The sequence below is a fragment of the Molothrus ater genome, chromosome 22 (assembly GCF_012460135.2).
Source record: "Molothrus ater isolate BHLD 08-10-18 breed brown headed cowbird chromosome 22, BPBGC_Mater_1.1, whole genome shotgun sequence".
NCBI classification, from domain to species: Eukaryota; Metazoa; Chordata; class Aves; order Passeriformes; family Icteridae; genus Molothrus; species Molothrus ater.
The window spans coordinates 3,384,875-3,398,678 of record NC_050499.2 but is presented as its reverse complement, the minus strand read 5'-3'; the positions used below and the strand labels follow the sequence as shown (position 1 = coordinate 3,398,678).

General features: G+C 49.9%; 1 protein-coding gene across 2 annotated transcripts in view; it reads left to right on the top strand.

Moving 5' to 3' along the window:
* LOC118695693 (opioid-binding protein/cell adhesion molecule homolog) overlaps window positions 1-13,804 on the top strand; it is a 309,233-nt gene that overhangs the window by 183,780 nt on the left and 111,649 nt on the right. The gene's annotated exons all lie outside the window — the stretch shown is intronic.

The following is a 13,804-nucleotide window of genomic DNA, read 5'->3' as shown; positions in this document are numbered from 1 at the left end:
CCTGCCATCTGCGGGTGCAGGATCCAGCTCTTGCTGATTCCTTTGCTGAACAGTGAAGCAAATGCACTGGGAATCATTATTCATGCAGATGATCCTCACAATTCAATAGAGGTAATTAGGAGAATGATGGAGGAAATTAGCACTTTCTGTGGGTTTATTAATATTAATAAAATGATTCCACGGTTAAAAATAATAATAATAATATTCATAAAATAAATACATAACTGCAGAAGAGCTCTGCCCAGCTACTAAACACCAGGCTGCTCCAGGCAGGAATCAACAAGCAGCTGGAATCAGTCTGCTGGCTTTTTGCCCCCTCTAAAGATGGAATCATAGAAGTCAGAACCAATTGAGGCATATCTGGGGTAATTTCTCATTTCCCACATTTATCTTCCACATTAGGGAGAGGAGCTGAAGCTCAGCCAATCCTTAAGGCTTTGAGAAGTTGAGGGACTTGCCTTTAGTGTGCCAATGGTCTTGAAAATAGGATGTTTTCTGAGAACTGCTGATGGGACATGGGTCAGGGCTTCAACCTGACAAAGGGCAGGGATAGATGGGATATTGGGAAGGAATTCTTCCCTGGGAAGGCAGTGAGGCCCTGGTACAGGTTTCCCTGTGGCTGCTCCATCCCTGAAAGTGTCCAGGGCTAGGTTGGATGGGGTGTGGACAGTCTGGGACAGTGGAAGGTCTCCCTGCCATGGCAAAGGTTGGAACAAGGTGGGCTTTGAGGTCCCTACCAACCCAAACCATTGTGTGATGATCCTGTGATTCTGTGACTGAGGCATTTGGGTCATTTCTTGTTTGCCACTTTTATCTTCCACATTAGGGAGAAGAGCTGAAGCTCAGAAGATCTTCAAAGCTTTGGAAAATTGAGTGGCTTGTCTTTAATGTGCCAATGCTCTTAAAACCAGGATGTTTTCTGGGAGCTGCCTCTGATTCCTGTTGTCCTCTTGCTGCTTCACCTGCTGGGTACTGCTCCTAGCAGGAAAAGCATCCTCACATCCCCACTTGCCATGGAGCTGGTGTAACGTGGCTATGGGTACCCATTTCCAGATTGCTCCCTCTGTTGTGTTTCCCATTCCCAGATCCCAGCAGAGGACTGTGGATCTCTGCCCCCCATGTGTTGTGCATCCTCAGGAATGCTTTTCAGCTCCTGTGCTGCTGGTGTGCTAGATGTGCCTCAGGATTTGGAGGAGGTTATTTGCACAGGGTGAGGAGATTATCAAATTAAAGACAGCACAGAATGCTATTAATGAAAATACATGACAAAGGTATTTAAACATGTAAAAATTTAATTAGAATTTTTATTGTTAAAGTCTTGCTACAAGTGCTTTCTGAAACCCTCTTCTTTCTGCGGAGATCAAGGCTGCTTCATTTTCTTGCATGCTAAAGGAGGATTTGGGGTAAAGAAGGGAATAATTGTACCAAATATCTTCTGAAGAAGGCAACAGGACTTTTCTATTGGATGCTGGGTGTGGGCTGTGCCCTGGCTGGACCCATGGGAAGCCTGTCTAGGCTTGACTCTTTTAGAAAGGCATTAGTGGGGTTTTGCAGGATCAAAAAACTTCATGGGCTGGGAGGGACACCTGGGGAGCATCAGTGTCAGACTGAGGATGTTGCTGAACTCTGAGGATGGCAGCAGGCTCTCAGGAAGGGCAGGAAAAATCCCAGATGGGCTGGTGCACTTGTAGCTCCTCCATCCATGGGAGAGGTGCAAACCCGAAAAACTTACAGGGAGAGCAAAGAGAAGGAGCTCAGAGCCCCACGGAGCTCCCAGGCTGTGCTCCCTGCCCTTTCCTCCTCAGAACACCCCTGATCTCCCTGCTCTGGGGAGCAGCTCTGCTTGTTTTGACTCTGCAGGGAGCTGGGAATTGGCCAGGAACAGCTCTCCTGGCTGACCCCACTGCGCCGGCGCTCCCGAGCTGGAGATGCCAGTCTGGTGGGTGGTGCCAATTCCCAGAGCCTTCTCCTGCTGTCTTTATTAAATGGGAAAAGATCAGAGCGGTTGAACCCTTAACTTTAATGAGAGATTGCATTATATTAAATGGTAATTGCAAAAAAATCAGTTTCTATAATTAAAAGGAGACCTCACAGCCAGGCATGGAGGAGGTTTTCTGCAGCTCCAAAGATCTTCAGCATCTTACTGCTGGGGATCCTCGTGTTCTCTGAGTTTCTGGGTTGCTTATGGTCAGCAAGAGCCAGGATGGGGACTGGGATGGGATTCCCTGTCCCATCCACTCGGGAGCCATGCCCAGGGCTGTATATCCTGCACTCCAATGGCAGAGCTGGTGAGGGGAGGCAATTATTTCCATTCTAGAGGAATTTGCAGGGCTGGCAGTTTTAAGGAGGGGGGGAAAGCAACCCTATCTCCCAACTTGTAAATTAAGCAGATCTGGTTGGGAACTGTCACCGCCGGAGAAGAAATATGAAACCTCTGGGGTCATGTATGCAGAGTAATTTTTCTGACTGTAACTCTACTTAAAAGTAAGGATATGATGGAAATGCTTAGAGCATTTTAAATGGACCCAACAGAGATCTGCTTCAGCTCCAGTGAAGTCTGTGCAGACTTTATTGGGTGTTGGCTTACTCTAAACTTGCTAACACCAGAGTTTAGTGCGTGACTGAGAAATAAATTGGTTCCTTCTCCTTATTAAGTGAAAATACTCTCAGATGAAGGAGAAAGAACAGCCTTATTTGAATATTTTGGTGGGATTTGCGGCATGAGAACAAGGAGGTCGGTAATGTTGAGGAGAGGCACTGGGATGCTTGCTCCCCACCTTGGGTCAGGATTCTCCACACAGGACTCAGGATGGATCAGGTCTCCAAGTGATGGAAACCTCCCAGGGGTGAAGCTGACCTTGAAAAGCACCAAGGGTGTCTGTGTGTCCGTCAGGCTCACTGCCTGTTTGAGGGAATACATGACAAGGCTCGCTTTAGGGAGTGGAAGAAAAAACCCTCCACAGGAGCTCAAAATGTGAGCCCACATCAGCCTCCCTTGGGAGTCAGTGAAGGCACTGCCAGTCCCAATTCTGCTCCCAAGGTTTTCCCTCTCTCTCTAAAGTGGCTAAGCAAAGCCAGCCTGGTGAACCCTGTCAGAGAAGCCCTTTGAAAGGAGCTGTGACCCTGAAGCTGTGCATGGGTGTTGGATTCTGGGACATGCTGCATTCAAGGAGTTCATTTAGGGGGAAGAGCAGGAGAGATGCACCATGACCTCTCCCTGGCATGCAAGCCTTGGGAATGGCAGGGTTTTCCTCCCAGTTCTGAATTTGAATTCCCAATTCTAAAGACCTCACTTGGCTCTGCTCTCCTCCAGCCCCATCAGTGAGACATTTGAAGGCTGGTGTGTGTTGGTTTCTGACAGGTGGAAAAATGAGTGTGCCAAGGCAGAGGCAGGAGGATCCCAGGGGACGGTGAGCAGAGTGATGGCTGCTTTGCTCCTTGGTGCACCCTTTGTGAAGTTTATGGAGCCATTTGGGACACAGGAGTGCCCAAATTGTGCTGTTGCAAGGTGCAAACAAAGGGAGGAGGGAGGATTTGGGGCTCACCTCAGAGCAATGAGCTCCCTCTGCGTGGGGGTGCTCCCACCTGCCTTGGCCATTCCCTGGGGCGCAGGGTGGCTGAACCAGACACACCATCCCCACCAGCAAATGCAATTCCCTTGGCTTTGATTGGAAGGATGCAGCCAGGGGAGGGTGTGCTCTATTGTGAAGTGGCTCCGTGCAGAGCCAGGCTGGCCTGAGGACATCCCCTCCTGCTCTGGGGTCAGACATCCCAATCCCATTCCAGGGAAGGTTTTTAAGCACCCAGACTGCAGTAGGCAGATACAGGGAATCTGCTGCTTTTCTGCTTGCTTAGGAGCATAAGGAATGCTGCAGATTATCACCCCAGAAGGAATTAATAAAGCTGGGTTTGCTGGCTGATTGAAGACTGGGCAGCTGTGAGTGCATTCCTGTAGGTATCCATGAAATGTGGCCTCTAGATGCTCAGGATTGAGGTGTGATAGGAGGAAATCTGGATGGAGAGGAGAGTAACAGCCAGCCCAGCTTTTCCTTCTCCTCCTCCATCTCCCTTCTTGCCTCCCCTGGATTTCTGTGGTGTGAGATTTTTCACCCCGTGCACTGGAAACAATATCTTGGAGCAGCTTTGGAGCCATTTGTTTTCCCTTTAATTGGCTAGTGGGGAGAAAATAACGAAGGGAAGTCATGCAGGGGAAGTTCTCATCAGTGCCATTTTTGGCAACAGAGTCGCAACATCCTAAATTTATTTATTTAATTGCATTATTAAAAGTATAAATAAAAATAAATCCAGGAGAGCAGCCGGATCTATACTTTGCATCTCTAAAATAGAACCATAAATGCCACGGAGCACTGGGGGAATGATTTATTAGCCTGTTATCGTGAGTGACTGGGACGCTTTCGATGGAGTCCTTGCTAATTTCTAACAGCTGCATTAAATCACAGATGCTATCAGCTATTATAAAATAATCACCCAGCGCTCTGTGAACCAGCACGAGCCCAGGGTCAGTGCTGGAGCCCTGGATTTGTTTCACATCTCAGCCCCTCCATTTCCTGCGAGGGTGGGAAATAAATAGGGCTTGTAGCAGCCTCATTTTATCATCCAGGAGTTGACAATAAATAAAAACCTCTATAAAACTTTTTTCTAAAAGGAGTTTCGACCAGAATTTGCAATGAGAGGAAACCTGATTTTGTGCTGTGTGATGTCAGGACTCCTGGGTCCTGTTTCTAGTTCAGAAAGGGAGCTGAGTTTGCTGATTTATGGGGCAGAGGGAGGATTTCAAGGGTTTGGCTGCAGACAGGGCTGCAAGGAAGGGAGCAGGTCCTGGCAGTAAGAAACGTCTGTCAGCTCCTCCGCCTTTGCTCCTCGCTGCTCTTTCAGACAAGTCACTTAAATTTCCCTGCAGCTCGGCTGCCTTCCTCTCGTTTGACAAATAACGTGTGTGTTTATGTGCCTGGGCTCCGGAGGGGGTTAATACTTGGCCTGGAAATCTCTTTAGAAGTGCCAATTTGTAGCAACAGAGAAACAACAATGAATAGAAGAGCCTGCGAGGACCAGAAGAAGCGAGCGGGCGGCTGCTTATCAGGATGGTGGCTCACAGAGCCAGCTGCAATAGCAGGGGTAGTTGTAAAGGGTGAAGGAGATGGGAAGGAAAAAAAAAAAAAGCAAACCCAAACCCACAAAAAAATAAAAATGAAGCAGTTAGGAAGAAAATGCCTCCCATCTGCAACACTCGTATTTTTCTTGACAGTTTTGCTTTATGTTAGAGCAGCTGCTTAACATGACAAACGCCAGCTTTAATAACGAGGAGCAGAGGAGATGCAGGGATGGAGCTCTATGGCTCATCCTGCTCTCCCATGCTCTTCCTTGGGTGTGAACAGCCCAGGGCAGGCTCATCCTGGTGTCCTGCACCACCTTGTCCTGTAGCCATGATATTTTCTGAAAAATCCTTTCCTTAGGATTTTTCCTCCTGAGAAGCTGAGAGGCCTCAGGAACAAAATGTAAACAATGGTTATCTGCTGCTGTGGAATGCAACAGGTGCATCTGGGATTGGGCTCATGTGGTTGTTTCTAATTAATGGCCAATCACAGCCCAGCTGTCCAGACTGTCTTGGTCAGTCACAAGCCTTTGTTATCATTCTTTTTCTATTCTTGGCCAGCCTTCTGATGAAATCCTTTCTTCTATTCTTTTAGTATAGTTTTAATATAATATATATCATAAAATAATAAATCAGCCTTCTGAAATATGGAGTCAGATCCTCGTCTCTTCCCTCAACCTGGGACCCCTGCAAACGCCACCACATTGTCCAGCTTGGGAAGATCAGTTTGGACCCAGTGCCTGCTGTATTGGGAACAGTTGTGGTTTTGAAGTGCTGTGTCCTTGTTTGAATTTGTGGGGTTAAAGGGGTTTTAAGGAAGAAGGAGCCCTCAGGGTTGTTAGTTTGTGGAGCAGCAGCTCCTGGTGACATCCTAGGCTGCTCCAAGCCGTGTGTCCATGGGAAACAATGCTTTGGAGGGACCTGGGGCTTCCAGGGTAGCTGTGGGCAGCTCTCTTATTTCCCCAGAGGTATTTGGGTTCCTTTGTCTTTTCCTACCTTGTCATTCTCTCTGCAAAACGGGATGGTGGCTTTGCAGCTTGCAGGTTGTTTCCTTCCTGCGGTATCGGGGGTTGTTGGGTTGTCAGCAGCCTGGAGATAGCAGGGATTGCTGACAGCAAGCAGAACTCAGTCAGAGCTGTGCACAGAAACCTTGCTCAGCCTTTGAAACCGCAGTCAAACCCTCCCCCAAGGTTATTCTTCCTCATAAAACACTCTTAGTTTTGTTTGCTGCAAACGTAGATTTTAATCCCAGCATCCAGGCAGAGCTGGGCTTTGAAGAGAATTGGGTTGGAGTCAGAAGTGAATGGCTGAGGCCAGGCTGACTGAAACAGATGAATTAAAGCTGACCTAGGAAGATGGAGATGTTCCCATCCACACCCCGGCTGTGCCACTTGCATATTTATCTCATTGTGCCCGATACCACTGGGAATAAATCAGCAGTGAGACCTGCAGGGAGCAGCTCTGCTGCCTCTGAGAGCAGAGACCTGCACCAGCATTTACCCACAGCTCCCATCAAACTCCCAGGGAAGTTTTCCAAAGCCTGCAGGAACCAAGAGCCTTCCCTCACCTAATGGTTTTCTCCCCCTCACTTCAGCCCTTAGAAGCAGGAATTTCAAAGTTGAAAAAACATCACCAGCACTGGGCCACAGAGGGGAAGACTGAAAACACTGAGAATTTTTATTTCTCCTGGGACCTGCAGCATGAGCAGCCCAGGTAGTTCAGACAGGCTGAGAACAAGTGTTCAGACCTTTACCTGCAGAACACGACTGCCAAACCTGCCCAGCAGCACCTGGAGACAAGGGGAGCGTGCAGGGTGAGGAGTGGGAGCAGGGAAATTTCCTCCCCAGTTCTGCAGAGATCCCACCCAGCTCCCTGCAGCTCCCAGCCCTCCTCCCTCTGCCCCTTCCAGCAGCAGCCCAGGCAGGATCTGAGAGCCCCAGGAGGTGCCCCAGCAGTGAGATGTTCTGGAGGCTGGCTTGTGTTGTTGGTTGGGAGAGCGGGCGTGTGGAGGTGTGAAAATCCCAGAGTGGTTTGGGTTGGAAGGGACTCTCAAGGTAACACAGTGCCACCCCCTGCCATGGGCAGGGACACCTTCCACTGTCCCAGGGTGCTCCAAACCCTGTCCAAGCTGGCCTGGAGCACCTCAGGAATGGGGCAGCACAGCTTCTCTGGGCAGCATTAAATATGAGTGGCAGGGCAGGGCTGCCCTGGGTGGTGATAAGAGCCCCAGGGACATTTGGGGTTGTCTTGCCCAAGCTGGGAGGACATGTTGGAGGGGATGAGGGTACATGGTGGGCAGAGGAACACAAATGCTGCCCTTCAGGGCTGCAGGGCACAAGCCATTCCTTCAGGGGAATCCAAGTTTTCAAGGCCCAGTTTATCTCTATGGAATCAGTCAGGCATGTTTTTGTCTTTATCTTGAAATCTTGCTGGTTTGGCTGCTCTGCTGGTATAAAAGGTTTGGTTTGGGCAAGCAAACCCTGAGTCTGAGCAGGGCTCCAGGATGTGCAGTCCCTCACCTGTGCATCACACGAGGATGGATTTGCTGGGGGGACTAATGATGGAAAAACCTGTTAAACATGGACTGCTCCAGGAGGCTGTGGCTGCTTGCAGATTGTTTCCCTCCAGGTGTACAAGGCCAGGTTGGGCAGGGCTTGAGGCACCCTGGGATAGGGGAAGGTGCCCCTGCCCATGGCAGGGGCAGGACTGGATATCCTGAGAGGTTCTGGTGCGATCCAGGTGTGAAAAAGAGCAGCACACACTGAAGAGGATGTTAAGACAGGATTTTCCTTTCTCTCCCCTGTGCTGGGGATGCTGTTTGGAGCCTCCCAGGACAGCCCAGAGCGTGGTGTTTCCCTCTTCCAGCACGGTGTGTCGGTGGCACAGCTGCTCTCTGATCATTCCTGCATCTCTGTATTCTGTAAATAAGCCCCGAGGCTACACGATGGCTTCGTGTTTAGAAACAGGATAAACAGGGCGATGTGATATCTATTTATTTGTTCTTTTATTAGTTCAGCGCAGAGCTCACAGAGCACTTTGTGAGTGTCTATGAAATGAGCCTTGTAATGTTCCCAGGAGAGGGGAGAAGCATTCCTGCTCCAGGAACGTGGGGGAAGCTGAGGGTTCCCTGTGTGCCATGGCCAGGGTGAGAGTGTGGTAGATGCAGGGGTGGATCCCAGATCCTGCTTTCCATTTCCAGTCTGTAATGGCTGGTAGGGCTCAAATGCATATTTCATGCCCAGGCTCAGCATCTGTGCTCCAGAACCCTTTTTCTGGGGTTTCTCCTACTCCTGGACTAATTTGGGAATGTGATTGTGCCTCCACACCTTGTCCTAGGGAGGGGTCATTAGGTATGAATGATGGAAAAACCTGTCAAACACAGACTGCCCCAAGAAAAGCCTGTTAAACACAGACTGCCCCAAGAAAAGCCTGTCAAACACAGACTGCCCCAAGAAGCTGTGGCTGCCCCATCCCTGGAGGTGTCCAAGGCCAGGTTGGACAGGGCTTGGGGCACCCTGGGATAGGGGAAGGTGTCCCTGCCCATGGCAGGGGTGGCACTGGATATCCTATGTGGTCCCTTATGGGACACCCACATCTTCTCTGGAAATGACCAGTGCTTCTCACCCTCACATCTTAATATCCAATTTATCTCACCCTTCCTAATATCCAGTTTAATCCTGCCCTCTGTCAGGTCAAAGCCATTCCCCCTTGTCCTGTCACTGTCTGCTTCCCAGGGATGTGGGAAATTTGGGACAGGGCTCCTGGAAGCATCTCTTTGGCAGAGACTGTGCACCGTGATGGATTTTTGTTGTGCTGTTTGGTTTGGTTTTGTTTTTTTTCCAAGACAATGTCCTTGCTAGGGCAGCTTGAACTTTGGCTGCTTTGATATGGAAATGTTTTGGCAATGAAGCAAAATGTCACATGTCTGTAATGCCCCCCCAACATTCCTTCCCTCTAGAGTTGGAGTTTCAGGGAAAGGGACTGCACAGAAGTTGAAAATTTGCCCAAATGAACTAAATACCATCAGAAATGGCAACAAAAAAAAAAAATCTTGGCATCACAGAGAAAATCTTAACATTTTGCTTTCCTTAGGAAAAAAAAAATTAAAAAAAAACCCTAAATCATGCTGGATGGTTGTCAGAAATGCTTCAGGAAAATTAAATCCGTGTTTTTCAAGCTTTTAGGGTGATGTTGTGATGGTTCTGCTGCCCCTGGGTGTCCCAGCCCCTCCGAGCTTTGCTTGAGCAGCACCGGGCGTTCTCAGAGCTGGTGTTGTTTATTCCTTTAATATTTGGTGTAAGGAGGAGGCTGCTTTAACTGCTCCAGGTGGGTGTCTGTGGAGCTGCCTCCGTTTTGGATTTCATTTGTCAGGTTTACACACTCTTTAAACGTGCCATATGCCGGGGTTCAGCCGGGGATTGCAGCTGAGCATTAAGTGTGGAGTAATCCCATTAAAATCCCCAGGGATTGCTGTGGGTCCTGCTCAACCATGACCTGCCTTCCCACGCTGTAATCCTGACTCCAGGCTGGGTTTGTGTGGCCCTGGGGGGATTTTGTGGAAGAGGGAAGGATTTGTGTGTGAATTTAGGGCACGAGGATGGGGTTGGAGGGTCTACCTGGGCACTGACTGCTAAACCAGCCCTGAGCCAGTTGTAAATGAGGAGCCTGAGCCTCCAGTCTGGATTTTCTGCCCTTGGAGCTCAAGCACCACGATCAATGTGAAGAACGAGTCGCATTTTTTTCCCACAATTACCTCAGCAGGTTGTTTAATTTTTTTTTTTTCCCCTTTTGCTGAATTCGTGCGATAAAACGCATTAAATGTAACAGCACGGAAAATAAAAGTTCCGTTTGCAGAGAGAGCCTGATTTAGTCTGAAGATAAAACAAGATAAAACAACTGGAAAAATTAAGTGGGATAAATAAATTCCGCTGGGAAGAGGCTGAGGTGAGAGAGGGGGAGGTGTGTGTGTGGCAGTGGCCTGGCAGTGGTCAGTGCAGCTGTGGATCCCATTCCCAAGGCTTTCCACCTGGGAAAGGGGTGATGCTTGGCTTTGTGCCCCTTCCACAAACTGGTGGGGGCTCAGTTTTGTCCCAGGACAGTGAGATGTGATTCTCCCTGCATGGGGAGGTGTTGGGGAAGATGAAACAGGAGAGCCTTATCAATATGATTGTCTGGCAAAAGATTTTGAGAATATGGAAACTATGAGCGAGATTGAAATGAAAGCAAGCTTTGAGATACCTCAGTTACTGAACAACGGGAAAACAATGGTGTAGCCAGGTGAAGGTGATCCCCTTTTGATGGAACAAGACCTTCTGCTTGCAGACAGGCCCAAGGGTCAGAGCAGACCCTGCAGCTTGGCAGAAGGGGCCCAAAGAGGAGTTTTTAGGGTTTAAAACGTAGCACAGTATAGTAATGTAGTGATTCTTATAAGCTGTATAGAAATGCTATAGGATTTGTATCTTGTACTGGATTGGTTAGTGAGAATCAGAATATTCAACACAGAAGATGATTTACTGTATTGTAACAAGAACTTTGCACTCTTACCTCTTGTCTCTTAGCTCTTGCCTTTTGCACTCTTACCCTTTTACTCTCTTATGTTTTTACTCTCTCACCCTCTCATCCTCTCTCCCCTCTCTTCTCTCAGGCCTGCTCTCAGCTGTGTCTGGCAGCTCCCAGCAGGGCCCTGCACCCAGGCCCTTTGCAATAAACCCCAAATTCCAGCCCTGGTTTCAGAGATCTCTCATCTCCATCCTTCCTGACCGTCCTACCCCCCGTCACTCCTACAGGGAGGATGTGTATTCCTCCTGCCTGTGCTCGTGCCATCTCTTTTGGGTGAAGAAATGAGAATATTCAGCAGCAAACGGGAAAAAGCACAAAGCGGGGCTGTGGGGTGTGGGGGAAGAGGTGTCAGGATGGATTGCCAAATCTGCTGGGGAAAAATTAGCAGCTGCAAGTGTGCAAGAGAAAGGTGGAGAAGAAAAGGGGTAGAGACAGATGGAGAGAAGGAGGGAGAGAAAAAGGAGGTGGGAGGAGAGGGAGGAGGGGATAATAGTGTGGAAAGAAATTAGTTAACAATCTTATAGCCCCGAGCCCAGACACCATCTGGAGGATGCAGGGTACCAAGACACAGCTCCACATTCACCATGGAGGTGTCACATATGTCTTGGCCAGGTAGGGTGGCCGAGATGCTCAGGATTAGAAATTCCCCATGCCCCAGGAAAGAGATGCCTTAAAAGAGCCCAATTTTGTGAAAAAAGTGCCTGTGGCTGTCTGCCAGCTGGGGACCAGAGAGGAGCTGTTGTTGTTGAAAGTCTTGTCTGGGCTTTCCAGAGGGAGATCTGGAGAACTTCCACTTCCACCAGTGCTGGAGGGTGAATCCCTGGGAGCAAAGATTACTCTTTGATTAAAAAAGCACAAGGCCTCCAAGGGCTGCCTTTCCCTACAGCTGTGCTGGGTTTTTGCTTTCCTGGGTGCAGCACTAACCCCTTGAGCAACGGTTTAATTAACCCCATGAACCCCTTTGAACAAGGCTGAATGTCTGAGAGACAGCAAAGTTCACCTCAGAGAAAGGGAAAAAATAAAAAAAACCCAACATTCTTTCCCATTATCTTTGTCTTAAGATGTAATTTTCTTTGCTTGCTGAGGACTGTGACAAGCACATGGTTTGTTGTGCCCACTGAGGGAAAGGCTGCTGTCCTAGGGTGAAGCACACCTCTGTGGTACAGCTGTGTCCATGTTTCCTTGCATTCCCCTACCCAGGCAGGTTTAAAAGGAGTGAGAAATGGTCCTTGGATCTCTTTTGGAAGAGGCAGTGTCCCAGAGGAGGAGGTGGCACTTGCTGGCCAAATGTGCAGTGTCCCAGTGGTGCTGCAGTCCCTCCCTCCCTCACTGCACTGATCCCGCGGGAGCTGGACTCACTCCCTGCTGCACAGTGAGCATTTCAGTGTGCCCTGAGCTGTGTGGAGAAAAGGGAAATCATCTGGGAGCAGGAATGAGGCTGGGGAATGAAACCCAGCATGGCCACCCGTAGGTCCCAGTGGCTGCAGGCTGACTCCCAGTCTGACACTGGAGCAGCTCAGTGACTGAGCTCCCCCACAGCCCCCAGGCTCTGGTCCCTCACTAATTACTTCCAGGCCTGTACTCCTGACATTTGCAAGCTCCTGATTAGAGCAACGAGGGAGAAATCTCGGAGGGAGAGGGAGGCTAAACTGCACCACTAATAACAGCTGAGATTGACAGTGGGCTGGGAGGCGACAGCCGGGGAGGTGCAGGGACTCGTCCTTGCCGGCTCAGTTTCTTCCTGAGCCTCTGGGATGATGAGAGAAGGTCAGGGCTTGTTAACGTCACCGTGAGGAGCAGGATCCACCACTGCCATCTGCCTGGTGCCCCCAGGGCCTGTGCCAGCCTTGAGTCCCTCTCAGCCAGGCGATATTTTTAGCCACAGACCTGAACTGGAGCCACCCTGTGCAGCCTCAGGTCTGCAACTGTCTCGGTGCAAAAGTGCCTCTGCCTCTGTGTCTGCTGACTTTGTGCTTCGTGAAAATTTTGCAGCCTCCTGGATTTCAAGTTTTTCCCTCCTGCCCTTTTCTCTCCCACGTCCCATCATTTGATGGCAGTGCAGTCACTGGGGAGGTATTGGTAACCTCACAAGTGGGACTGGCACATGTTTGTGATGGGGTGGCCCAGAATACCAAACCAGGAGAGGCTGCTCTGGTTCCCCGGGTGCCCACAGTGGCCTCTGAGATGAGCATGGTTGAGCCATGTCTCCTGCAGTCTCCTGCACAGCCATTCCAGGCTGTTGGGTCCCTACCCAGCTACATAGATATGGATCACATTCATTTCCCAGCCCTCTCTCTCCCCTCCTTGATGCCCCATATCCCCTTACCTGTCTGTAGCAGCCAGTTTAGTTCTCTGTCTGTCCATTCATTCCCTGCCTTTGCATCCATTCATGGATCCATGGCTCTCCGGCCTCCTCAGAGTCTCTTTGTGAGGCAGACAGGCTTTTTTTTCCCTATAAATCTTCCCTCTCCTGGATTACTCTGGCTCTGGCAGGCTTTGTGCTACACACACTCTACATCTACAGCTCCTATCCCAAGGGGTAAACATGACTTTACCCAGCAGAGCTTGTGGTCCCTGCAGCATCCCTGTCCCCTGGAGCTAATCCTGCTGCTGGGTGAGGCTCAGCAGTGCCCGTGGTCTCACTGCTGGGGGCTGCCATGGGTTTGTGCTGGCCCCTGCTGCTCCCTCCCTTCCAGCTCCTCCATGGCAGAGTGGAGCAGCTCAGGAGGGAGCAGAGTGTCCTTCCTCTCCCATCCTCCTCCCAAAGAATCCCTGCTATGGGAGCAGCCAGCCTGCACACTCGGGGTTAAGGCAACTTTTCAGTAGCTGAGGAGCTTTCTGATGGAAAACCCAGCCCTGCTTTTCTCCCTGCTTCCCTGGGCTCCCAGGCTGCCCTATTTATCCAGGCTGCAGAGAGCATCCCTCTGGTGCTAGAGCTGGTGCTGGGTTGCCAGCACACATCCCTGCAGTGCCAGCCTGTGGCTAGTGGCTGTTTGGGGTCACTGAGTCCCACTGCCACGTACAAAGAACCTATTCTGCTGAAAATTGGGCTTGGGATCACTGAAGACTCCTTGCAAAACCCCTTTATCAGTTCTAACAGCTGTGTTTGGATCTCTGGATGAGGTCGGGGTC